Below are 26,924 nucleotides of genomic sequence, written 5' to 3' on the forward strand. Positions count from 1 at the left end.
TGGCAAGGGTAGAAATGGTTTTATTGTAATGTAAAACAATAATTACCTGCACAGCCAATCAAGAAAGGTAATTGGAATGATAGATATTTATAATGCAGATGTGCTGAACAAGTTGAAGGAAATCAGTCAATAGTGTATGTTTTGTTGATTTACTTCCTACTGTGCATGCATGTAATCTTTTTTAAAATGTAGACAGGGTGAATATCCAAAAGCCACATGGTAGAACCTACAGCTGAATTCTATCTTTTGTTTAGAATCGTCAGTGCTGGTACACCTTGCTTAAGATTTATAATGAACCCAACATGGGGACAAGCACTCTAATGAGTCCAAAGGAAAGGGTTATGAGTGCAGAATATGAAATGCATTTATTTGATAAAATCACACACCATGTGATGTTTTGTTTGTTGGATTTGCTTTATTCATTTCCTGACTGTTTATCTCACTTACCAAGCAAAATATACCAGTACAGAATTTCAAAGAAAACTTATTATAATTGGGGTTTTGCTTGTATGAATTTATTTATTATTATTATTATTAATTTATACTACAGGTAATTCATACAGGGTATAATTATTTGTTTTGTTTTCGTTCAGTAGGTGTACAGTAACTAGGGGAGAATATACAATATATTAGCACCACCAACAGGTGGAATCGTGTGCTAAGGAAAACTGTTGCTATTGCTGTACATCTATAGTATTGTAATTTTAGTCACAATATTAGTACATATATAGATGTTTTAGTAATGCTACTAAGGTCCTTTGTTATATTATACAGTAGTGATGGAACTACTGTACATGTAAGCCTGTATGTGTGTGTGGTTTGTTTTCTCATTGCGAGACTAGAAGTTTATTTAAACATTAAGCCATTGAGAATCTGCCATCCTCATTCCCAGGTAATTTATGAACACCACAGACCTCTGCCTTTCATGGCTCATAACTAATTCCATTTCTCTAGCACAACCTAATGCAGAACAACATCGTCTTCGATATTTCATGTGACAAAATTGTTTCCCTTTCATTTATTAAAAATGACGTTGCACATGCAAAACATGTACATGCAGTGCTAGCACCAAAGATTCCCTCTGCTGTATATGTACCCACTGTTCATTCTTAATCATTCAGAAAAGAACACATGCTGAACAGAAAGGTTTTTTTGATTGTAGTTACGTGGGATTTAGACACGTATTAATGATTGCTTCTGTTCTTTTGTGATGCTGTAATAAAAAAAAAAAAAAAAACTGATGTACCCCATGCTGAAGTCCACTATTCTCATGTCTAGCAAAAACATTTTGCACAGTAAAGTTGATTTATAAGGTGGTGGAACTAAAAACTAGTAGCATTTAAATAATTTAAAAAAGGGAACTTTGTGACAATTAACATCATTAACAGTGTGTGCGAGTCTGTTTAGATTTAGATTGGGTGCCGTGACTGGATCCTTCTAGAATGGTGGCAGTCGATCTATGAGGTCAGAGTGTGACAAGCAGTGGTGTATGATGATGTACTGCTGTTATGGATTTTATCCTCTGTATGTGAGATAAGCTCTATAATTGTTTGTGTAAATGTACAGTGGTTTAGGTGCTTGCTTAGGGAGTGCAAGGCTTCAGTGTTTGCCCATTTACACATGCATGCAGCTGAATTGTTTTTAGCATACACTTTAAAATAGAGGTACATTAATTACACTGTAGCTACTCTGTACTTACACTCTTGTTACACAATTTAATACTCAAACTTTTATTTTTAGGATAATCAGACACGTTCTTAATTTATGGAGTTACATCTTCAGTTTTCCTGAAAGTAATTGAGGATTGCCAATTGAGTAGAAAAACAGGTAGATTATGATTTAAAAAAATGTATAAAAGAAAAACTACACATAACTAAAATATACATTTTGTTTTGATTCCAAAAAGGTAAACATATGCAAGGATATATCTATATTTTCTTTGGATGGGCATCAAATACAAGCCAGAGGCTTTATACACTACTTGCTGTAAGCTAAAACTTGATGTGGAACTCCTAAATGAATCACTTGTTATGAAATTTCGTGCGTTTTGGTGCAGCCGATAAGAAGTTATAGGCAGTTTTATAGCCAGCTGCGTATGTTGATGATGTCATGCATCACGTTTCACCTTTAGGAGAGGTCAAAGGTCACGGATGATGAAATTTTTTCATAGAGCACATATGACTTCCTATACGTTTGCCATTATAACTATGACCCTGTTGGCACGCCCTAGAAGTTAAAATTTCAGCGTAAATTCCAATATGGCCACTGCGACGTGTGAGCAGTCTGTTTCAAACTTCAGCAGTTATTACTTTCCAGTGGTCTGTGCAATTGTGTTGACATTGAAGAGCATAAGTGCAATGGTGTTCTTGTTATGGGTTGCAAAAGTTTTTTTACAATTATCAATATGGCCGCCAAACCATGTGACCAAAATGTGTCATTTTCATATCACCAGTACTTCACGTGAGTGTCTATGGTCATATAAAGTTTCATGACTGTAGTGTATTGCACCTTGGATTTATGCACAAATGTATGAAAATAGAGCCATCGTGAAACGGTTATTTGCGCGCCGCGGCCATGTTTTGTAATGAAAAAGCGTGAATTTTACAAATGGTAGAAAGGACCTGGTCATGAACATGTGTGCCAATTTAGGTGTCGATTGACGTTGCGGTTTAAGACAAGAAGATTGTTGAATATTTGGCGCCAATCCAGCGTAGCGGGCAAAGTAATTGTTCAATCGACCTCGATTGAACATATGTTTTTTATAGGCCATTGCTGCACTATCTGCTGCCATTGTCATAGTTCCAATGGCAAAAATTCCCAAGATTTCAACGAGATCCAATATGGCGGTTGAACCATGTAAGTTTTTCATTTGGGGACACTAGTCTGGTTGTCCAGCCATAGGCATCTACTTACGTATGCGTTTTCATAACTCTGCGATGATGTTTGGGAAGAAAAATAATAATAATAATAAACACAGCAATAACAATAGGCTTCCCAGCCTTTGGCTTGGAAGCCTAATAAACTTTATTTGATATAGTACCTTTAAAAGCAACATAAAAGCAACATTTACAAGCAAGCGCTTTACAAACAAACAAAACAGAAAATAAAAACAGTCATAAAAATGCCTTTCTATGAAAGTAGGTCTTTAAGATAGATTTAAAAGGATTAAGAGTGCAGAATCCCTGATCTCTTTAGGAATGGTGTTCCAAAGTTTTGGGGTATAACAACAAAAAGCCCATAGAACATAGGTGACAGAGGGAACACATAAGTTAATGTTTTCTCCTTTAATTTTTTGGAGTCAGATAATATATTATATTTTAATTGGAGTCTCAGGCAATTTCAACCCACAAAGCTGAAGCAGTTGTAACTTTTTCAGTTTCATAAAATATATTAGGCAGTTCATGAACCACAGAAGTGTTGTTCATTATGTATGCAAGGCATGCAGGAATTATAATGGAATTGTATCTGCTTATAATGGGAAGACAATTAAAATATACTATTTAAGTCATTACTACTGATCAGTTTGCAAGCCTTAATGAATGCATGACATTAATTAATGCAATTAAACTTGACTACAGGCATGTGATTATTCCATTCTAATTAAAATGTGATGTCTGGCATTTGGAAACTTGGAGGATGTATCTGTAAAATGTTTAAACACCTGTAAACCTATAATTATTGTACTGTGAAACCGATATTACAAGTAATAAAGAAGTACCCGACAGATTTGTGTTTGAAACATTTTTTTTTTTTTACAAAATGGAGTGTTAAATCCTGACATTTAATATCATACTAAAGCATTTACGGTACATTACAATGACACAATACAATTACTGATTAATTCATGTAATAATTTTGTCTAGAAAATCGAATTACAATGTTAGGACTCAAATTAGTCCAGCATGAGCAGATGTCAACAAAATGCTCTTTTTTAAAATTAAGTGCCAAGCATTCTTCTGATTACACAATACAATGTGAAAGCCATCCAAAGACAAGTGAGGTTCTACAAGCCTATCACTGGTTAATAAACTGTCTGCTGAGTTTTAAAATACCAGTATAGTATAAGCTGCAGTTTTGTAGTATTAGTTTGTTTATGTAGGTTGAAACTCACCAGACAAGGGTACTTTGCAGTGAAAAAGATTTAGTGATATCAATATCTTTAAATAATATTACATATGCAAGAAATGTTGACAACTTCAAATTGCATTTCTGATTGCACTGTCACTGTGGTTTAACCTTTACGTACAACATAGGCTGTGCAATATTTATATTTTAGAATGAGCTGCAAGTTATTTGTTTTTACCATCAGATAGGAAGTGTTTAGGTTTCAGTTACAGTGGCTCTAAAATGAAAGATGCCATGCTTTCCACAGATCCCACCTTTTAATCATTATCCTTTGGAATTAAATGTAGACTGACAGTTCTAATTTAACAGCCCCCAACCTCCCAAACAGCTTTTCCAGCCAGTGACAGCTTCAGCATCAGCTTGCTTTTCCTTGACCTGCAGCCCGACGTCTTCACAGTAGTGAATTAGCCTTCAGCAGTTCCATTTTCAAATTCAAATTTCCTCATCTCATTCACTGTATTGGATCTGATATACCATTAGAAGCTCTTTGAAGTGCTGGGATCAATTTGTCAAACTATAAAAAAGTGAAGACAAAACAATGATATGCTGTAAAAGTAAAAGGTTGTTTTTTACAAATGGCACAGAAATAATAGAACGAAACACCCACAGGTAGAGAGAAACTTCGTACAGTTTAACTAACATATACACCTCTTGTTGTATAGAATTGCCTTGTATTTCATTTTCTGTTTAAGATCACATGTTGGGCACCCCAGTGTAACCATTAATCTATCCCCCTTGCAACACACTGCCCCCAGTGGACGTAAGACATACCACATTTGTTACACCATGTGGTATTTCTTACTGATGTATTTCTTACATGGTCTCTTGAGAGATTGGTGCAGGGACACCCCATTTTTAAAAAAATCAACTTTAAGACAACAAGCTCTTCGAGGATATAATAATACATTTTCATACCTCTTATTAGCTTTATTAACATTATTACTGGCCCTTTTTTGTTCTAAAAACTGTTTCATCATTTGTTTTGTATGCAAGTATTTCAAATAAAAACAAACTGCTACATCCTGGTATTTTTGCTGGTGGTCAAGGTCACTGTCATGGCAGCTAGAAAACTGGAGAGAGTTTAAGCTACAACACACAACAAGCAGCATGAACACTTCAACAATAGTGTGTATTTTTAACAAACTGAAGTATCAGATACAAGTTAAAAATTAACAGAAGCAGAAAAGATAACAAAACATAATGGGTGTTCCCTTCTATGGCTGGCTACCCAATGATAACTTCATGATTGTAGAAATATACTTTGGGTTAAAGATTTAATATAAGTTGTACTTCTCTTGTTCTGTTAACTTACCAAGCATAACTTATTATTGGGTTCAGCTGTCTGTGGCAGAAAGCATTGGATTATGTCTAGGTTTTATTGAAGTCGTGACTGCAGAATATCTTTTTCAAAATCTATTGATCCAGCTGAAGTAGCTGATCTTGTAGGCTGCTAGGACAATAATTGAACTGTTCCCTGTGATCCCCGAGCACTTTGAAAACAGAATCCAATCTCTAGTGCTGTACATACATATGTGTAGCATTTGTTCTAGTGAAGGTTTGATTGTGTTTACTTCAGCAGTGTATACATGTTCACACCTTCACACATCATTTTAAACCACACAGTGTAGACTTTTTGTTTACAAGATTATATTACAGAACAACCAAAATACAAATGTTCTGCTCAAATCTCCACGATATACGTTTTAAATTTGTTTTAGGTAAGAAATATACAGTGTGTATATTATATGTCTAAATGGAATGCTGCATGATACATTAATACAATTCCCACATTGTGGTTTTCTATATGCAACAGATTATTAACAACATTACTAGGCATTTACCGTATCTTTCCAACCAGATTTTTCTGTCAATGCCATTCTGTGTCCTAAGCTGTCTTCAGGAGGCCGGTTTACACAATCTGATTTTCCTTGCTCTGATAGTCTAATCTCAACATGCTTCAAGCTGCCACTCAAATTGCCCCCTTTTCAGGTCTAAACCCACTTCAGCAGCACTCACTGTCTGCATTCAAAGCTGTGGTCTGGATAGGATTTAGACCTTAAAATAGAGAATTTCAAATGTTCCTAAATATATTAATCTTAAACTGATTGTACAGGTCTGATATGAAATGAAACGTACACAATCAAGGATCAGGCACTGCACTTTGAATCAAAGCGTTCGAGTTTTCACTTGTAGCTAGTTATCCCTAAATGTTTTAGTCTTGCTCTCAAACTGACAGCGAGCTGCCCAGGTATCTGTATAGTTTACCCACTTTTCTCAAACTGGCGTCCAATGCAGAGACCGCAACCTTTACTATCCTGAAACATTCCAGGAAAGTTTGCTTCCAAGTGGCTTTTAAATCACTCGGCCATTCATTGGTACTCAATTATACAAACGAGGGAATAAGCAGCTTTTCTGGTTATGACACACGTCTGATATACATTCAGTCAAAGTGAACCAACAAGGATGGTTTATTTTGAAAAATGTATATTGACCCTCCCAATCACCTGACACATTTTAAGGGATTGCACATCACCTCTCCAGAAGTACTTGGAATTACAGTATATCAAAGGATCTACTCATGATAATAATAAAAGGATAATAATCAGCCATCTCAATTGTTAGATCTGCTCCTCGATTGTATGTACCCTTTCTGAATGTTTCATCATGACTCATCTTCTCTTTCAATGGAATTTGACAAAATGACAGCTTCTTTTCTGTGCTGTCATAGTCAATGTAAACACCCATGTCTTTTATATCTGACAATCATAGGGTTGTGAGTGAGAAATAGATGTCAAGTCCTGTTCATAAAACTGAAATCCCGTCTTGTACTGTGGAACGTATGACAATCTTGCATGGCCACACTTTATTCCCTGAAGTATCAGATTGTCTATCAGTGTAGTCTCCCTGGTGTAGACAAGTGAATGTCATGGAATGTTATTGATGTAACTGACTCACAATGACACTGCTCAGCTGTCAGGAGGGGGGATGCTCTGTATAGCTCTCCTAGTTATCTCCCTTTCACAATCTCTTACTGTTTATCATTTGATAAATTTTAGAACCCATGGCATCCATTCCGCTTTTCCTCAAGACTATTATCCTTGCTGTGCAAATGTGTTGCTGCCAGTGACATCTACTTGTCCTTTACAGCATAGAATTAATCTACTTGTGCTGCCAGAATTACACCGAGTGCAAGACTGCAATTTTGAGGTCAGTCTTGGTCTGTCAGAATGATTTAAGCCCAGATCTCCCACTTCCTTAAAAAAAAAAAAAAAAATCACAATATGTGCATTGAAACACAAAGCCACAATTTACAATACAATATAATTTATTTAACTATAGTATTTCAATTTAAAAAGTGATGGAATCAATATGTTGTGTACACACACATTACATCAAACTTCGTTAAACATTTAAGAGGGCATGCTTTATTTTAAAGTAGGCAGAAATAAGTATTCAAATGATAAGCAATTATCCATTAATTGAATTTCAGTTGCATGATAATAAAGAGTCAATTCACATGCATTTGACAAATGTAACTATATGAAAATGATGAAATAACAGTATTACTCCACAACTTAATAACATTTATTTTACATGGCTTAAATAATTTTTTCAGTCGAAAGATACCAATATAAATCTAATAAACATAGTTAACATTCACATTGAATAGCACAGATTTGCAATTCCTCGGCTCACAGTAGTCATGTACAATGAAACCAGCAACTTGGCCACAGTCAATGGGGCACACAAGGAGCTATTCTGCAAGAAGAGCAAATGCCTGGAAAACATTCCTCCTACACAGTTAAAGATTTGAAATGAAATATTTCAGTATTCTGTATAATTTTGACAGGCATATTCTTATTATTGTGTGTCTGTTTATATAAATTACACTTCTTTGTCTCTTCAGGATGCCCTGCTGCACAATATAAAGAGAGTGTTCTATCAGGAAGGCATTTGGACTACAAGTACAGATTCCCATGCCAGAAGGATGGGGATGGACAATGGAAGACAACCACTGGTGGCCTGATCAATGTGAGCTGATCAAATGCGTTTGCAAGTCTGAATGAGGTTTTCGAAAGTGCAAGTGCTCTAAAGCCTGATTGCAGTGCACTGAAGTTTGCAGTTGTCAGAAATAGTTGGTTGTCATAGCTTGAGCTGAGCAAATACCATAATCACATTGTTACCTTTAAGTTATCTTTGTAGAAATAATTTTGTTACTAGAAACCTTGTTAAGGAATGTTTTTTCTGTTTATCACTTTTTTCATCTCTTTTGGAGGTAATCCCCTCATTAAAATGACTTCATGACATCATTATGACTCTGCCTTATCATTTATTTTTCTACAAACTGATTTTGCCAGTGCTTGCTAGTCTATTAACCAGTTTTATATTTAAAGCGTTTCAGTTTCGGCTTTATTGTTAAAGTTTTCACAATACTGTCCTACGATTACTACATGATACTGTGATCATTCCACTGTGTTATGTTAATGAACCGTAGCTAAGTTTTAAAACTGAGAGTTACCGTCGTGGTTTATACCTTACATATGGCAGGGGCTGTGTCAATCTTTAACAAAATATTAATTCAATATTTGGTCTGATTACAGGCACTGTTGTTAAGCCTTTGATTTCTTGGTAATAAAAAAATATATGCCGCCATTATCCACAGCACCCTGCTATCATAAATCTCCAGGAGTCACAAATGGAGATTAGATAAAGGGGCATTCAGAACAGAAAATAGGGGGCACTTTTTTACACAGAGAATTGTGAGGGTCTGGAATCAACTCCCCAGTAATGTTGTTGAAGCTGACACCCTGGGATCCTTCAAGAAGCTTCTTGATGAGATTCTGGGATCAATAAGCTACTAACAACCAAACGAGCAAGATGGGCCGAATGGCCTCCTCTCGTTTGTCAACTTTCTTATGTTCTTATGTTCTTATGGTCTTATTACAAAATGTGTTACCAGAGTGTACAGGGTGTTCTAGTTATAACAGAAATTGTGAGAGATTTGATTATTTATACAGATTTACTTTTTTTTCATGTGCATTGAAAATTAATTAAAATGCTGGTTACAATATTGATCTACATATCTTTGGGACTTACAAAAGCAAGACATGCAGTAATCCCTGATACCATATTATTTTCTCAATGACAATTAAAGGGAAGGTCAGTCCAATTAAATCATTTGTCTTCCAGAGTTGCCAAGCACAAATGTAACTTCTGTTAACGACTAGATTCACAGGCCCCGGTGAGCACTAATCTTGGACAACTCAGTGTTAATCTAGGTAGAATAATCCACGATTAGATTTAATCAGGGTCTGTAAACCTAGCTATTAATGTTTAACAGGCCTGTGGAGATTAGGAATGTGCTTCATAATTATTTGGCTTCTCAGCTTTGAACTTGAAGCATAAGTAGCTTTAAATGTAATTCTTTCTTTTTTACATTTCCCTTACTATTTAACTGAACAGCCTTCCTCATTCTAGCCAGGTTAAGTACATTTGAGAAAAAATTGTACTAATTCAATAATGGAGCTACAGAACAGAATCACTCAGAATGATTGCAAATAAGCCATTAAACAGTAAGGGCATTATTAAAACAATTAAAATGACAAATACACCTGTGCATTAAAAAGTAGGGCATTATTTTAAAAAAAAACAATTACAATGACAGTTACAGCTGTGCATTAAACAGTAAGGGCATTATTAAAATGACAGTTACAGCTGTGCATTAAACAGTAAGGGCATTATTAAAACCCAAATAAAATGACAATTACAGCTCCAGAAGGAAAACAAATATGAAGCAGCAATACAGTGTAGTGTGAATGTGAAGAAAAAAAAAAGCCCTTAGTGACTCATTTACGAAGCGTTTACCGTACGCACAACATGATTACTGTGTGCAGTTCTGTCCTCGTCCTATTTAATATTCCCATTTCTGTGCGGAAAACAAGGATTTAGCGGATCCAAAATGAAAGGGGCGGCATTAATGATGTTTACGTATGTAAAGCAGCATGTTAAACACAGATAATGAGCTGCCATACATTAATGAGCTATTCACGAAGGTCTGACAATGATTTTGCGCAGGCAAAAATGGCGACTGAATGCTGCCGGAAAGCGGAGAGCATAGGCGTCAGAAGCAGTGTACTGATTTGAAATGGCAGAAAGGTCCCGTATAGCCAGAACGTGTTAATGCCACACTATGGTTTATTTTAAAATAATACCTGTATTTTATTATATAGCTAGGTGGGTGGTTTTAGTAAGCTCCTTCACCTGTTAATAGAATAAATACCGTGCGCAACTTCAGGTCTGTTGCCACCCACAATTTGTATTCAATTATTAGTTTTTGTTTGTTTGTTTTTTTAATGGAGAAGGCTACTTCAAATTACAGATATTTCCTGGCAAAGCTGTCCGCTTACAATTGTTGATTGATTACAAAACCTAATCGAGGTTTCTCACAAGCACCTCTAATTATAAAAGATTACCATAGCATAGTAAATACATGATAAAGCAGGAAAGTAATGTAAGGTACTGTATAGTAAAGGATATTTTAAACCATTGGTAATTATGTTGAAAAGCACAGGAAAACTGAAATTACCATGCAAATTCACTGTGGTAAATTCTTATAAGAGCTGACTTTAACAACTTTAACAATAAAAGTGATTAACTGTATTTCATAAAGAACATCTTTAAGTGCCAATGCATAATTAGGCTTCCAAGCAAAAGGCTAGGAAGCCTATTGTTATTATTATTATTATTATTATTATTATTATTATTATTATTATTATTATTATTATTATTATTATTATTTTTCCGCACAAACAACATCGCAGAGTTATGAAAACTCATACGTAAGTAGATGCCTATGGCTGGACAACCAGAATGGCGTCCCCAAATGAAAAAGTCACATGGTTCGACCGCCATATTGGATCTCATTGAAATTTTGGGAATTTTTCAAAACTCTTGCCATTAAAAACAACTTAAGGTGGAACTATGACAATGGCAGCAGATAGTGCAGCAATGGCCTATAAAAACATATGTTTTTTATAGGCCATACAGCTCTATTTTTATACATTTGTGCATAAATCCAAGGTGCAATACACTACAGTCATGAAACTTTATATGACCATAGAGACTCACGTGAAGTACTGGTGATATGAAAATGACACATTTTGGTCATTTTCATGGTTTAGCGGCCATATTGATAATTGTAAAAAAACCTTTGCAACCCATAACAAGAACACCATTGCACTTATGCTCTTCATTGTCAACACAATTGCACAGACCATTGAAAAGTAATAACTGCTGAAGTTTGAAACAGATTGCTCACACGGCACGGCGGCCATATTGGAATTTACGTTGAAATTTTAACTACTAGGGCGTGCCGACAGGGTCATAATTATAATGGAACACGTATAGGAAGTCATATGTGCTCTAGGAAAAAATGTCATCGCCCGTGACCTCTGACCTCTCCTAAAGGTGAAACGTGATGCATGACATCATCAACATACGCAACTGGCTATAAAACTGCCTATAACTTCTTATCAGCTGCACCAAAATGCACAAAATTTGACACGGATGTAGAGGACTATGGAATGTTGTGCCATGGTCAATATGGTGTGGCAGCCATCTTACATTTAATAAAAATTTTGGGCAATTTTCAAAAGTCTTCTCATATTTGTGCCAAAATTGACACATTTAGCACAGTTAAGAAAATAAGAACATAATGTTCTGATGATTACGATTCATCTAGAATAACCAATGCGCTTAAATTTCACGATAACTGCTTGGAAGCCTTCATAGTTGCTAGCAACTCTAGTTACTATTTTTATTTTGTTTTTAAAAGGGAAAATGTTTAAAACAACGCCCTTCAGGAAAAAGCTTGTAAATTAATGTTTCCTACACTTTAGTCAAACTTGTAGGCTTGTGGTTTCAGCAAACAAGGATTCAAGAGACAGATTTAATTTAGCAAAGGAAACATTTTAACACTAGGATTGGTGAAAAACTATGCGTCAAGGTCTTTTTTTTCTCTATATAAATACTGGCACTGTTCCGAAACTATCTCTAATGCATGAGCTTGGGCAGTAGATTGCCTTGATATTTAAGTGCCCACAGTTCTCAGTCTTTTTTAAAGGTCTTCATTTATTTTTATAAGGAGAGAGTTAATCTTGTCCAAAATCATTCTGATCTTTAAGAAGGGCAACTGATGCAGTATATATACTGTGTGTGTGTGTAAGTCACACACATCACTTTGGGGTGAGGCTATTGGTTGACTTTTTTTTTTTTTTTATCTTACTCAATAAAAAACGTTTTTGACAAAAAGTATTATGGAAACTTTATTTAAAAATGTAATTTAAAGTACCAGTATAGTTTTCTATGTAGAAACAACCATACACAGACAAAAAACAAAATAAATCATTTGTTCTATATTAATATACTTGATGTTAGTACTGTCTGTAGTATAATACATTTTAGGTTAAACATTGAACAGTTATATGATATGGTACTGCATTACTAATATGTATCACTCCATTGTTAGTGCCATTATTGTTATGTCATCATGCACCATTTTACCACTTATTATATATTATTTATTTCTTAGCAGACACCCTTATCCAATACAATTGTTACAAGAAATAGCATTATATTTTTTTTTACATACAATAACATTATTTTTACACCTTATTTTTACATACAATTACCCATTTATACAGTTGGGTTTTTACTGGAGCAATCTAGATAAAGTACCTTGCTCAAGGGTACAGCAGCAGTGTCCCACACCTGGGACTGAACCCACGACCCTCCGGTCAAGAGTCCAGAGCCCTAACCACTACTCCACACTGCTGTCTCATCCTCATACCATTGTACTGTAGCTGTCCTTTTTCTACCTCTGCCTCACTGAATAGAACAATTGCATTGTCATAGTAATACCACTGCGTTGCCATGGAAAAATAAAACACAGCGAAACGAAGGAACAAAGATCTATATTTGGACTTGCTAGTGATTTTAACCTTTACCAGTCCTTTTGGGGTTTTATTTTGTCTTTTTATTGCTTTATCTGTTTTATAATTGCTTTTGTATAACAACATGAAGGGATATATAAAATACATGTTTATGAGGGGAGTGTTGCACTCAGAAAGAGCACACTGCACTTACTCCACTCATTAAGTGACCATGCAGCCAAACAATATATTACACAAACATATGTAGAAAACACGGGGCACAACCCAACACTCCAGATAAGCGTGCACATTGAAAAAATATGACCAGATGACCTAAATGAAACATCCTTTTTATAGTGCTCTGTACATTAAAGGTCATACTAATTGCTATTAACAGAAAAGGCATTATATCTACATTGACAATTGATTTCTTAAAGGTTATTTATAATAATTTACTCATACGCACATAACCAAACTTGTTTCATCATACTGTAAAGAACCAGTTCCATAAAAGGCATGACAGAAAACTGTTGATGGAACAATATGAGTAATGACCACATAGAGGTATTCATAAAAAAGTTCTTACTGCAGGTCCTGTTGCTTTTATTAACAATACCGACAGTAAGGAATCAGAGTAATTATATTACAATACACAATCAGAGGCACTCTGACGAGTTTTCTGACTGAAGGTTTCCTCAATCAAGGTAATTTATTCAGGAACTAAATGAAACAATACCTAGCAGGATAAGCCTTAACAACTTCACGTCAAAGGAACTGTGAACATTGATATAGGCTACCCAATCAGACCGAAAGGACAAAACTCGCCTTGCATAGTAAAATCATACATATATTAGCAAAGATCCACAAAAAGCAGTTCTGGAAATAATTATGGTACTTATTTCATTAATCTGATTGTATTCAGAGTACAATTTGATTTGTGCTTGGGAAAATACAAAGAGTTCCCATTGTACTGTCATGTAACTTATGTAATCATTTTCAGAGAGTGTCTTATATTTAATAATATAGAAGTTGCTTTGACTGAATACCTGAATGTTTTTATTGTGTGATTGCATATTGAAATTAATTACATTGGTGTAATTGCATTTTGAAATAAATGACATTGTTTTGAATAGATTCCTAGTAAATCAATCCTCTGTGAATATGTGAACTTTAAGTATCTAAAATAATTTACTATAATAAAAAGTCTCTGTAAGTCACTTTGGGTAAAAGTGTATGCTAAATGACTAATAATAATAATAATAATAATAATAATAATAATAATAATAATAATAATAATAATCTACTTCGAAACTATAGGGCTATAAAATGCTACATATTTTCATATCCCTTAATGTGCTTGATTTGTGACAACAAATACTGTTTTAGATATGCTTGTGTAGGACACATGTTTAATTAAACATTAAATTGTCTCATTTAATTATTTGAGCTGTTTTTGTAACCAAATTTATAGTAGAAAGATGTTCACAGTAAATCATGTGTCCAGTCCGGCTGATCTGATTGTTATCTACCCTTTGAAAGGAACATTACCAAGCTACCTACTAGCATGCTGAAAAGGTTGTTAACAATGATTTATTATTATTATTTGTTTATTTAGCAGACGCCTTTATCCAAGGTGACTTACAGAGACTAGGGTGTGTGAACTATGCAACAGCTGCAGAGTCACTTACAATTACGTCTCACCCGAAAGACGGAGCACAAGGAGGTTAAGGGACTTGCTCAGGGTCACACAATGAGTCAGTGGCTGAGGTGGGATTTGAACGGGGGACCTCCTGCTTACAAGCCCATTTCTTTAACCACTGGACCACACAGCCTCCTGATTTGTTTCAGAAAAATCCTTAAAATCCTTGAACAAGTTTATCTGATGTTGGAATTGATCCTATGAATCACTGATAATAACCTGCTTGTAGGTTAGGGGGCCCCCACTTTTTCACTGGTGCCGGCAACGGCTGCTCCTCCTTTGGCACTGGAGATGGCAATGGCTCCTCCCCTTTTGGCACTGGAGACGGCAATGGCTCCTCCCCTTTCAGCTCTGGAGACCACAGGGCTTCTCCCTCTGGCCCTGGAGACAGCATTGGCATTGCCTCCAGGAGCAGCCACTCCTCCACTTCTTCCTCTTTCTGGCAAATTGTTCCTCCTTGGGCAATTGGGCGGGTAACTCTTCCTCTTGATGTTAGAGGGGACAGCATAGCACCAATTGCCCAAAATCCCCGCAGGCAAAGCACCAACCTTGGTCCTCTAGACATCCAATCCACCACCCCACGAGGCTAGGAAGGCAGAGGGGCCTGTCTCGTGTTGTCGGGTGAGCGGCTGGGGTTGGACCTTCAGGTAGAGCCATTCCTCAGGCAACTCCACCTCATCTTGTGCGAAGGCCTCCATAAATTGTACACATCTTCACAGGGGCACAAGTCTCGGAGATGCCCCCCCTCTCCACAGGCTCTGCACCCCAACTCCTTTCCATTTTTTTTAACTGCAGTCCTGCTTCGTCTCTAGGGGGCGCTATCCCACTTCTGATACCTAATGTAACAGGATAGCTCTGTGGCCCAAGATGTTATTGGCAGGAAAGAGACTCAGAGACAAGGAAGCTGCAATTTAAGCACTAGAGTGCACATTTATTAATCCCACCGGGTGACAAAATAGTGGCACAAAGGCCAAAATAAAAATTCAAACAAAAAGATTAAATAGTCGAAGGCTTGGCATTGACCTTCACTACACAAACACACATCAAAACACAGGTTAAAAAAAAAAATCCCTCTCCCAAACAAAAGATTTCTCCCTGCTTTTATAGCATGTGGCTGGGCTTAAGTGATCCTCAATTAAACAATTGAGCTCCAGCCACATTCTGCACAAGGATTTGGCAGGGATGGGATTAATTAATACTGTAGACATAATTTGAGAAACACAGCTTTCCCTAAGAGATCTTGAATAGGATATTACCAAGCTCTAAGCTTTGTATTCAACTCATTCTAGTACTGCAATCTTCAGCACCATCTAATGTAGCACCTATGCTGACAGAGAGGGAGGAATAAACCCACACAGAGAACCTGATTCCATAACCTTTAGAAAATGGTTTGACACATCATTCATCACTGTATTGGTAATGTAGTCTATCTATAAACTGTATATTTATCTGGTAGCTTATGACTAATAGTATTTTACCATCTTTGTCACCTAATTAATAAAATACATCCTAACATGAGACAAACAAATTCTCCTTCTCTTTACTCTCAGCATTATTTGGACAGTGGTTTTACATTTATTGGGCTTAGTTCTCATAAACAGAGAGATATATTTTGGCTGAGATTTAAAAGAAAATTCTCTCTAATGCAGTGTTTTTTTTAATATAATGTTACATGTGTTGGGTGTAGATTGGGTACGTATGTAGATTTGTGACTCCTAAGGTTTCTTTTTTTTGTGTTGTAACATCTCAAAAGACATCCTTACATCCTATTCCTATACTCCAATGGATTACCAGTTTGTATGGTTTTTACCATTGTGATATCATTGGTATGACAAAATATGTACCACTGTGGTATGATTCTTTCATTCCAATGGCCCATATCGTTGCAGCTGCCCTTGTGCAACAAACTGTGCTCTTGTACAGAAGCATTGCATTTCCATTGAAGATCAAGTGGAAAGGGCGGTGACTAGCATGGCAAGAATGCAGAGCATATTAATCATACGGTACAGCTCCCAGTGGAAGCTAGCTGCTCAAGCATTGATTGCACAACTGTTAATGAAAAGTACATCCACTCGCCTCTTAACAGATTGCTGATAAATAAAGGGTGATTTGTAATATAATACCAATCATAATATCCTTGGCTGAATATTTTGAAGGATTATGTGTTCCATCCTGACACTTACGACAATGGTTTGGCTTCACAAAGGACTTACAGAGGTACATTGAGTTGTTGGGACAACAGAGCTCTGCTTCTTTTAGTATGCATGTTTACACCAAGTGTGATTTCCTGTATTTATTTATTTTTTAGAAGAAACCTATTAATACCTAATGCATTTTCAATGAGTGACGTGCGTTCAATTTCAGCATCCTTGCTAATGGACCACCTTTGATGCTTCTGTAATCATTACTGTAAATGGACACTTCAATTGGGGAAGTTCAATCAATTTATGACTACAAGATGGCATAAAGAGAAAGTATACATGTGGCAAAGTGGTTTGTAGTGCGCAGGTGTAGAGGTGATGCAGTGCTCCAACAATAACACACATACAGAGTTCACAGTGCAAACAGTTCTTTTGTTTTTCTTTTTCACAGTTTTGCACCGTTCAGTAATAGCGCTGGCAGCTACACAGCAATGTGTAGTTTGCACAATGAAATAATACTGGGTTTCAGTACCGAAACAATAATAAACAAAGACAATGTCCAGACATGGCTCTGCGTCCTTTCGTGGATGACCAACTTCCAGCTGACCCTGGAATGAACTGTCAAATCATCCAGTCCGGGGCACACTGTTCCCTTTACACAGCACCTTTACACAGAGATTGTTGACTAGGGTTCATTTACTCTCTGTCACAATACACTAAAGCAAAAAAAAAAAGAAAGTCTTTATGTCTATGTACTTATTTTTCTTCTAAGTGAGATATTCTATTTCAGTGCATATATATATATATATATATATATATATATATATATATATATATATATATATATATATACAGTGCCTTGCGAAAGTATTCGGCCCCCTTGAACTTTGCGACCTTTTGCCACATTTCAGGCTTCAAACATAAAGATATGAAACTGTAATTTTTTGTGAAGAATCAACAACAAGTGGGACACAATCATGAAGTGGAACGAAATTTATTGGATATTTCAAACTTTTCTAACAAATAAAAAACTGAAAAATTGGGCGTGCAAAATTATTCAGCCCCCTTAAGTTAATACTTTGTAGCGCCACCTTTTGCTGCGATTACAGCTGTAAGTCGCTTGGGGTATGTCTCTATCAGTTTTGCACATCGAGAGACTGAAATTTTTGCCCATTCCTCCTTGCAAAACAGCTCGAGCTCAGTGAGGTTGGATGGAGAGCATTTGTGAACAGCAGTTTTCAGTTCTTTCCACAGATTCTCGATTGGATTCAGGTCTGGACTTTGACTTGGCCATTCTAACACCTGGATATGTTTATTTGTGAACCATTCCATTGTAGATTTTGCTTTATGTTTTGGATCATTGTCTTGTTGGAAGACAAATCTCCGTCCCAGTCTCAGGTCTTTTGCAGACTCCATCAGGTTTTCTTCCAGAATGGTCCTGTATTTGGCTCCATCCATCTTCCCATCAATTTTAACCATCTTCCCTGTCCCTGCTGAAGAAAAGCAGGCCCAAACCATGATGCTGCCACCACCATGTTTGACAGTGGGGATGGTGTGTTCAGGGTGATGAGCTGTGTTGCTTTTACGCCAAACATAACATTTTGCATTGTTGCCAAAAAGTTCGATTTTGGTTTCATCTGACCAGAGCACCTTCTTCCACATGTTTGGTGTGTCTCCCAGGTGGCTTGTGGCAAACTGTAAACGCCACTTTTTATGGATATCTTTAAGAAATGGCTTTCTTCTTGTCACTCTTCCATAAAGGCCAGATTTGTGCAGTATACGAATGATTGTTGTCCTATGGACAGAGTCTCCCACCTCAGCTGTAGATCTCTGCAGTTCATCCAGAGTGACCATGGGCCTCTTGGCTGCATCTCTGATCAGTCTTCTCCTTGTATGAGCTGAAAGTTTAGAGGGACGGCCAGGTCTTGGTAGATTTGCAGTGGTCTGATACTCCTTCCATTTCAATATTATCGCTTGCACAGTGCTCCTTGGGATGTTTAAAGCTTGGGAAATCTTTTTGTATCCAAATCCAGCTTTAAACTTCTCCACAACAGTATCTCGGACCTGCCTGGTGTGTTCCTTGTTCTTCATGATGCTCTCTGCGCTTTAAACAGACCTCTGAGACTATCACAGTGCAGGTGCATTTATACAGAGACTTGATTACACACAGGTGGATTCTATTTATCATCATTAGTCATTTAGGTCAACATTGGATCATTCAGAGGTCCTCACTGAACTTCTGGAGAGAGTTTGCTGCACTGAAAGTAAAGGGGCTGAATAATTTTGCACGCCCAATTTTTCAGTTTTTTATTTGTTAAAAAAGTTTGAAATATCCAATAAATTTCGTTCCACTTCATGATTGTGTCCCACTTGTTGTTGATTCTTCACAAAAAATTACAGTTTCATATCTTTATGTTTGAAGCCTGAAATGTGGCAAAAGGTCGCAAAGTTCAAGGGGGCCGAATACTTTCGCAAGGCACTGTATATATATATATATATATACAGTACTGTGCAAAAGTTTTAGGCAGGTGTGAAAAAATGCTGTAAAGTAAGAATGCTTTCAAAAATAGACATGTTAATAGATTATATTTATCAATTAACTAAATGCAAAGTGAGTGAACAGAAGAAAAATCTAAATCAAATCCATATTTGGTGTGACCACCCTTTGCCTTCAAAACAGCATCAATTCTTCTAGGTACACTTGCACAAAGTCAGGGATTTTGTAGGCATATAGTCAGGTGTATGATTAAACAATTATACCAAACAGGTGCTAATGATCATCAATTCAATATGTAGGTTGAAACACAATCATTAACTGAAACAGAAACAGCTGTGTAGGAGGAATAAAACTGGGTGAGGAACAGCCAAACTCAGCTAACAAGGTGAGGTTGCTGAAGACAGTTTACTGTCAAAAGTCATACACCATGGCAAGACTGAGCACAGCAACAAGACACAAGGTAGTTATACTGCATCAGCAAGGTCTCTCCCAGGCAGAAATTTCAAGGCAGACAGGGGTTTCCAGATGTGCTGTCCAAGCTCTTTTGAAGAAGCACAAAGAAACGGGCAACATTGAGGACCGTAGACGCAGTGGTCGGCCAAGGAAACTTACTGCAGCAGATGAAAGACACATCATGCTTACTTCCCTTCGCAATCGGAAGATGTCCAGCAGTGCCATCAGCTCAGAATTGGCAGAAAACAGTGGGACCCTGGTATACCCATCTACTGTCCGGAGAAGTCTGGTCAGAAGTGGCCTTCATGGAAGACTTGCGGCCAAAAAGCCATACCTCCGACGTGGAAACAAGGCCAAGCGACTCAACTATGCACGAAAACACAGGAACTGGGGTGCAGAAAAATGGCAGCAGGTGCTCTGGACTGATGAGTCAAAATTTGAAATATTTGGCTGTAGCAGAAGGCAGTTTGTTCGCTGAAGGGTTGGAGAGCGGTACACGAATGGAGTTGGGGATTTGGTCAGAATTAATGGTCTCCTCAATGCTGAGAAGTACAGGCAGATACTTATCCATCATGCAATACCATCAGGGAGGCATCTGATTGGCCCCAAATTTATTCTGCAGCATGACAACGACCCCAAACATACAGCGAAAGTCATTAAGAACTATCTTCCACGTAAAGAAAAACAAGGAGTCCTGGAAGTGATGGTATGGCCCCCACAGAGCCCTGATCTCAACATCATCGAGTCTGTCTGGGATTACATGAAGAGAGAGAAGCAACTGAGGCTGCCTAAATCCACAGAAAAACTGTGGTTAGTTCTCCAAGATGTTTGGGCCAACCTACCTGCCGAGTTCCTTCAAAAACTGTGTGCAAGTGTACCTAGAAGAATTGATGCTGTTTTGAAGGCAAAGGGTGGTCACACCAAATATTGATTTAATGTAGATTTTTCTTCTGTTCACTCACTTTGCATTTTGTTAATTGATAAATATAAACTATTAACATGTCTATTTTTGAAAGCATTCTTACTTTACAGCATTTTTTCACACCTGCCTAAAACTTTTGCACAGTACTATATATATATATATATATATATATATATATATATATATATATATATATATATATACATACTAAAGTAACATATGTAGAATAACTAAACTAAAACTAAATGTTTTGAAACTGCACTTTTTGTTAGATTTTCAAAAACAGACAGAAGGGCAGTGGTGCAATAGAATTTGAATCTTGGGCAGAAAGGAAACATTTTCTAGAGTCACAGGAATTGTATTCATTTCCTTTGGGTAGCTTTCATGCATCCTGAGCCTGTGCCCTTCGCTCCTTTGATGTTGCATACAAGTGTGGTAATGTATCTTGCTTAAGCCAGTGTATACACCTGCTGACAGCTGGAGAGCATTTTATCCTCTAGGATTTTTAAATTGCATTTTTTCAAAAAGAACACCAGGACAATGATGCAGTCGACAAATGTTTTGGCAAAACTGATTTTTTTTTTAAATTTTATTTTTACATTTTAGTGCCCAATTATTTTACCCCTGATTTTCTCCCCAATTTAGAATATCCAATTATGTTCTCTCACTGCAGCAATTCCCCACACAGCTCAGGAACACTGAAGGTTCAGTGGACGTTCTCCAATTCCACGACCAACCCTTTTATAACCAGAAAATTTGAGGACAGCTACCGGCCTCTGGAGGACAAAAGGCCAGCCCTGCAGGTGTCCACCTGAGCCAATGTGATGCTTCCTCTGGAATACCCAGCGAAGAGTGGTGACTTTGCACAGCCAGAACTCAAACCTTGCGTTTCCCTGACTGTATAACTTACAGGCATGTCTTTACTAGATGAGACACTCTTTACCACGTTGTAAATTGGTACGGTAATTTTGAATTTTGAACCATAGTTTTCACAATCAAACTCTCATCTTTACATGATGAATTTCTAGAATTTTTAAAAGTTTCTTTTTAGTTCTTCCATATTTTATTATTTATTTATTTATTTATTTATTTATTTATTTATTTATTTTACAAAAAACACTTATTCGGTCCTTAGCTTTTACTACTGGGCCGCATTTTGACTGCTCAAATGAAAAGCTGAGCATGATGCTGTTTATTTTATGTCTCTCGTGCAGGGGACATTAGAATTGGGGGAACTGAGGAAATTAGAAAGGACAAGCATGAAATATAAATTGTTACTAACACTGTTCATATTCATGAAAGCATGTCAAACCTAATTATATAAATGACAAATAACACCTGTAATTTTTTTAAATAACATTACTGAATTAAATCAATTAATGGGAAATTAAACACTTAGGACTGGAGTTAGTAATGGTTTGTATCTGTTTTCAATTAGCAAAGTTTTCCTACCACCGCAACCATATATTTACTAAACCTCTGCACTGTACATGTGAAAGGGGTCCTATATTTGCGTTAAATAAGTACCTAATGTGCTTTCAAAAACTTTTTAAAAGGTTTTTAAAAAATGTATTATTTCTCTTGAAGGGAACAGGCTTTGAACAGACTTTGTTCTAAAGGAGTAATGGGCACATGCATTGCACAGAAGCACTTAGTCAAATCAATTTTCTGACCTTTGTCTTTGGATATAATGTATCTGTCATATTTTAGTATTCGTTTAGAACACAAGACATTCAAAATGGATGCACTTGTGGTGACTTTGACTGTTGTAAAATGAATGAACTGTATGATGTGCATCTTTTATCCAGATATATATTTCATTATTTAACATATTACAATATTTAAATGTAATTATTGCAAGTCCTAAAATCATAAAAGGTCAGAAGTGTGTTTTATTTTGGCTGAGCAGGAAGAAGTGGACATTTTTATGTGAAGGGGACCCACTATGGACCATATAAACATATGCCCTACTTCTGGCATTACTTACAATGAAAAGTTTTAATTGGAGATCCTCTATTGATAAGGGTATAACCATAATACTTGCGCCCTTTAGCTGTTCCACAGAACACCCTTCCTCTGAAGGACAACCAAATTCCTCTCCTTGCCTTCCATTATTCTGTCACAGTGTCTCCTTCTGGGGGCTGGTGACTCTTAACATCCTGTCAATGTCAGATCTTTCCTGACAGTGGCTTTAACCCACATGAAGACATTGCAGATCATCTTTAAATTGAACACACAAAACCAGCTTACCTGACAACACTTGTTTGTGCTTGGTAGTCTTTACACGTATTTACTGGGATGACCTCTGGTATTTCTATTTTAAGCTTCTCCTTACTTTGGTCCAGGCTTCTGCTGTCAACACTCTTATATTTGTCTGTATCAGACAATTTACTATTTACACAGGTTTACAAAGGTTCAGAGTCCCATCTTTAAGCTTACACTTCAACTGAGCAGTGTTTAGTCATTCTAGTTTCCCAAAATCACTTTAAAATCTGTAATTGGATAAACATTTGCTTGGTAAGCTGACTGTTAGTTAAAGGTGTAGTGTATAATTGGGTTTTTAGGTATATTTATATATATTTTTACATATTCCAGAAAGTATGTTACCTTATAAAACCTTATACAGTATAACAAAACATTACAGTACTTATATGATTTGCTTCCTTGAGCCGAGTTTATATATTTACCATTCATTATTTTAAAACAATCTCTGGGGACTTCTCCAACATTACATCACTAATATGTTGTTGTTTCGTTATTACTGTTTATGTTTGGAATATTTTTTCACTGTTTAAAAAAAAAAAAGCATTAAGAAGTTATATTTAACTTTTATTTATTCCTTTTTTGAGCAAAACTGGATTTAAGTTTAGGATTATTTTTTTAAGGATAGCTAGGGTTTCATTTATTAACATCAGGTCTGAAGAAATTGAAAACATTAATTAGCTAAGTTTAGAGAAAGGAAAATGTGGTTTTATTAACAAATCTTAACTTTTACTGGGAGATATTCCAGGAGTATGCTGTATTTTGCTTAAGCAGAAGATATTTTGAGCACCCTTAAATTAAGTTTCTGTGATGAGGCGGCAGCCAGTGGTCCATCAGAGATAAATCCACCCCTTCTAGAATCTTGTAGCCAATCAGAGTGCTCCTTCAAACTACAGAGTTTCATAAAGTATAATTAACACACACATGGTCGTTAAAATATATCCTGAATTAATTTTTATATTATGAATTTAATAATCTAGTAGGAAATCATGTGTTAGTACATTTTTTAGGTTTTTTTAGTTTTTTTTTTTTACCTACAATTCACTCTAGAATCAAACATGAAGGTGAAGCAGACATGTACTATATCTGCCCCAAAGGACATCCCATCATTCCTCCGTTGTACAAGCAGCAGATGCTGAGCAGGCTCCAAATTAGACAATTTAAAGTACTCAAGTCTTTGTCAACTTTTGCAAGTCAAATGAGAATTATTTTATTATTATTTATATCTGGTGATTTGTTTTAACTTTGAAACTACATTTTAATTTAAGACTCAACCTCTTTTGAATCTTAATTGCAGTCATTCATAGTCTTGGGAATCAGCTAGCAATTCACAGCTTGAAACAAATCCGCTCTCGGCTTGTCAGATTATTTATGAACTTGAAGGTGAATCCATATTCTTTGCCAAGAAAACCTTTGTAGTTAAAGAAGGATTTGATGTATGCTTCATTTAAAAAAAACATCTGTACTGCACATTATATTTAAATAATCCTGCCTTCATATGGCCATTTAGTTTGGTGGTATTCTGAAGAGGCTCAACTAATGATGCCTGCAACACTGCCAGATTGTCTTCAAAAACACCTGCACAGCATCAATATACCAGGTGTTAAGCCAGATCTTGTCACCCTCAGAAGGTCAAGACAATTATGTTTGAAAGTGTGCCATTACTAATTTATTAAAAACTTTTGGTTCAAAGAGGACATTGCCTTGACAGAGATAGCGGAGGTCATCCGTTGACCTTCAGTCATCCTGATTGGCAAGTGGGCTCCAGCAATAAAAGATTGATCAAAGAAAGCCTCAGAGGGAACAATGTGGACAAGTGTTAAGCCACAAAGATCTTTCCCTTATAAAAGTTTAACACAGCACTTACGCCCTAATCTTTAGCTTATCAATGCTTTTTCTCATGCTTCTCTATGATCTATCCTATCTCTGCTTAACCATGCTTTTACTTTGCTTTAGATATTTTGCTCTACTACACAGCAGTACATGGCATTAAACATGGTAAGGGTTTGTCATTGTCAACCTACTAAAGATGAATTATTCACATTCCTGAAATATGTATCTGTAGAATATGTTGCTAAGAACTGTATCATTCAAAACCATAACAAGGATTTTAATGCAAGAGATGCTTGAATTGTGTTGGCACATTCTGTTGGCAGGTGTTGATCTGCCCACAGCAACAATTAAGTGCATTTTGCAGAACGTCAGCAGCAAGACTTGGTGACCAACTGATGAAATACTTTAGGGCACTTAGATGTTAGTTGACCATAAGAATGGTAAAAGCGGGGGTGGGGTCCCGAATGGCGCATCCAAAAAGCACTCACTTAGAGTGCAGGATGCACCCTATAGTCTGGACGTCGTCGGTTCGAGTCCAGGCTATTCCTTTGCCGACCAAGGACGGGAGCTCCCAGGGGGCGGCGCCTTGCGCAGGGGGAGCGTAAACTGCATACTCTGCGCTCTGTGCGTAACTTTTGGGAAGGAGCGACGAACACCTGCGCGTTGTGTGTGCTGTGAATATGATTCTCCGTACACTGCATACTGGGAACCAAGTACCGTGTGCGTTAAGCTCCTACGCTGGCGTCGGATAATACACAGCCTGTGCCAAGAGAATCAGGCTATGCGTGCGCCGCAGTACCGCAGCACCGGAGAGGACGCTCCGCAAAGTGCGTACCCAGACTGCGTGGTCAACACACACACCTGGTCAGCGCGAAGCGTGTACCAGGGGGGGACAGAGGCCGAAGCCACGGTGGGTGAAGTTTTTGTCAAGCAAAAATTACAGTTTATAAGAAGGAAGAAAAGGAGAGAGAGCACACCGAACGCACATGAACCGACACACCGCAGCGGTCAGGTTTGGCCGGCGACCCCGCTCGGACGGGGATACGGTAGTACCTACCCCCGAGGAAGGGAGCGTGGCTGGGTCACTCGACAGTGGGGATACGGCAGGCCTAGCCCTGAGAAGGATACTTGTGTAGCTCTCTTTAGGAAAAGACAACTCACTCGCGGGTGGCTGCACAGACAGCCGCTCACATACAACAGACAGCAAAGAGAGAGCGGCCCACCAAGGGGGGCCGCTTAAAGACAGAAAGACAAAAAAACTCTGTCTTATTCAAGAGTCGTTGATTCCAGGAAAGCGGCAAGCCAGCTTTCAGCACGAATGCTCGGAACTATAACCGACCCGAATCGACTCGAGTGCTCTTCCTATCAACACGCTCAGTTCTAGACACAGAGGTCCTACCTTACCGTCTTGACAAGGAAAAAGAGGGAGATCTTCCGGTGAGTGACAGTTTTGTACCCTCGGTAGGCGGGACCGAGTGCATCATCACAGGAAGGGGCCTTTGTCAGCTGATATAGAGAGTTCAGTATTACCTACCTCTAGGGCAGGGAATATCCCATACTTAATGTTGGTGGTCGTCTTCTCTTTCAGGGAACCAGGGTTACGGTAAGTAACCGTTTTCAAACAGAAGCAGTTTGATGTTTAGGGAGCGTTTCAGTGAATTTGCTAGCAGCCATTTTGATAGTAAAATTTATCGCAGCAATTTCTGTTTCGCAAACTTGAAGCTGGTTTGGTTGCTGATGACATATGCGAAGTTTCAGATCAATCAGTTCACTGGTTCCCAAGAAGAAGGTTTTGAAAATGTTTTTAAAGAAATTCATCAGGCCGCCATCTTGGTTGACACAGGAGCGCAATCTTTTTTGCATCTGAACTGTAATCTACACGGCATGATACCTGCCAAGTTTCACGTTGACTGGTTACACCACGTGCAAACAGGAGCAGTTTAAAATTTTGGGAGGAAAAACAACAATAAAAAAATAAAATCTTTACAATAACACGCTGGCTTGGGAAGCCTATCGTATTGCCAAAAATGATTTGCTCACTACAGCTGTTCATTAGTTTTTT

This window comes from Acipenser ruthenus, chromosome 13 (assembly GCF_902713425.1).
Source record: "Acipenser ruthenus chromosome 13, fAciRut3.2 maternal haplotype, whole genome shotgun sequence".
Taxonomy (NCBI): domain Eukaryota; kingdom Metazoa; phylum Chordata; class Actinopteri; order Acipenseriformes; family Acipenseridae; genus Acipenser; species Acipenser ruthenus.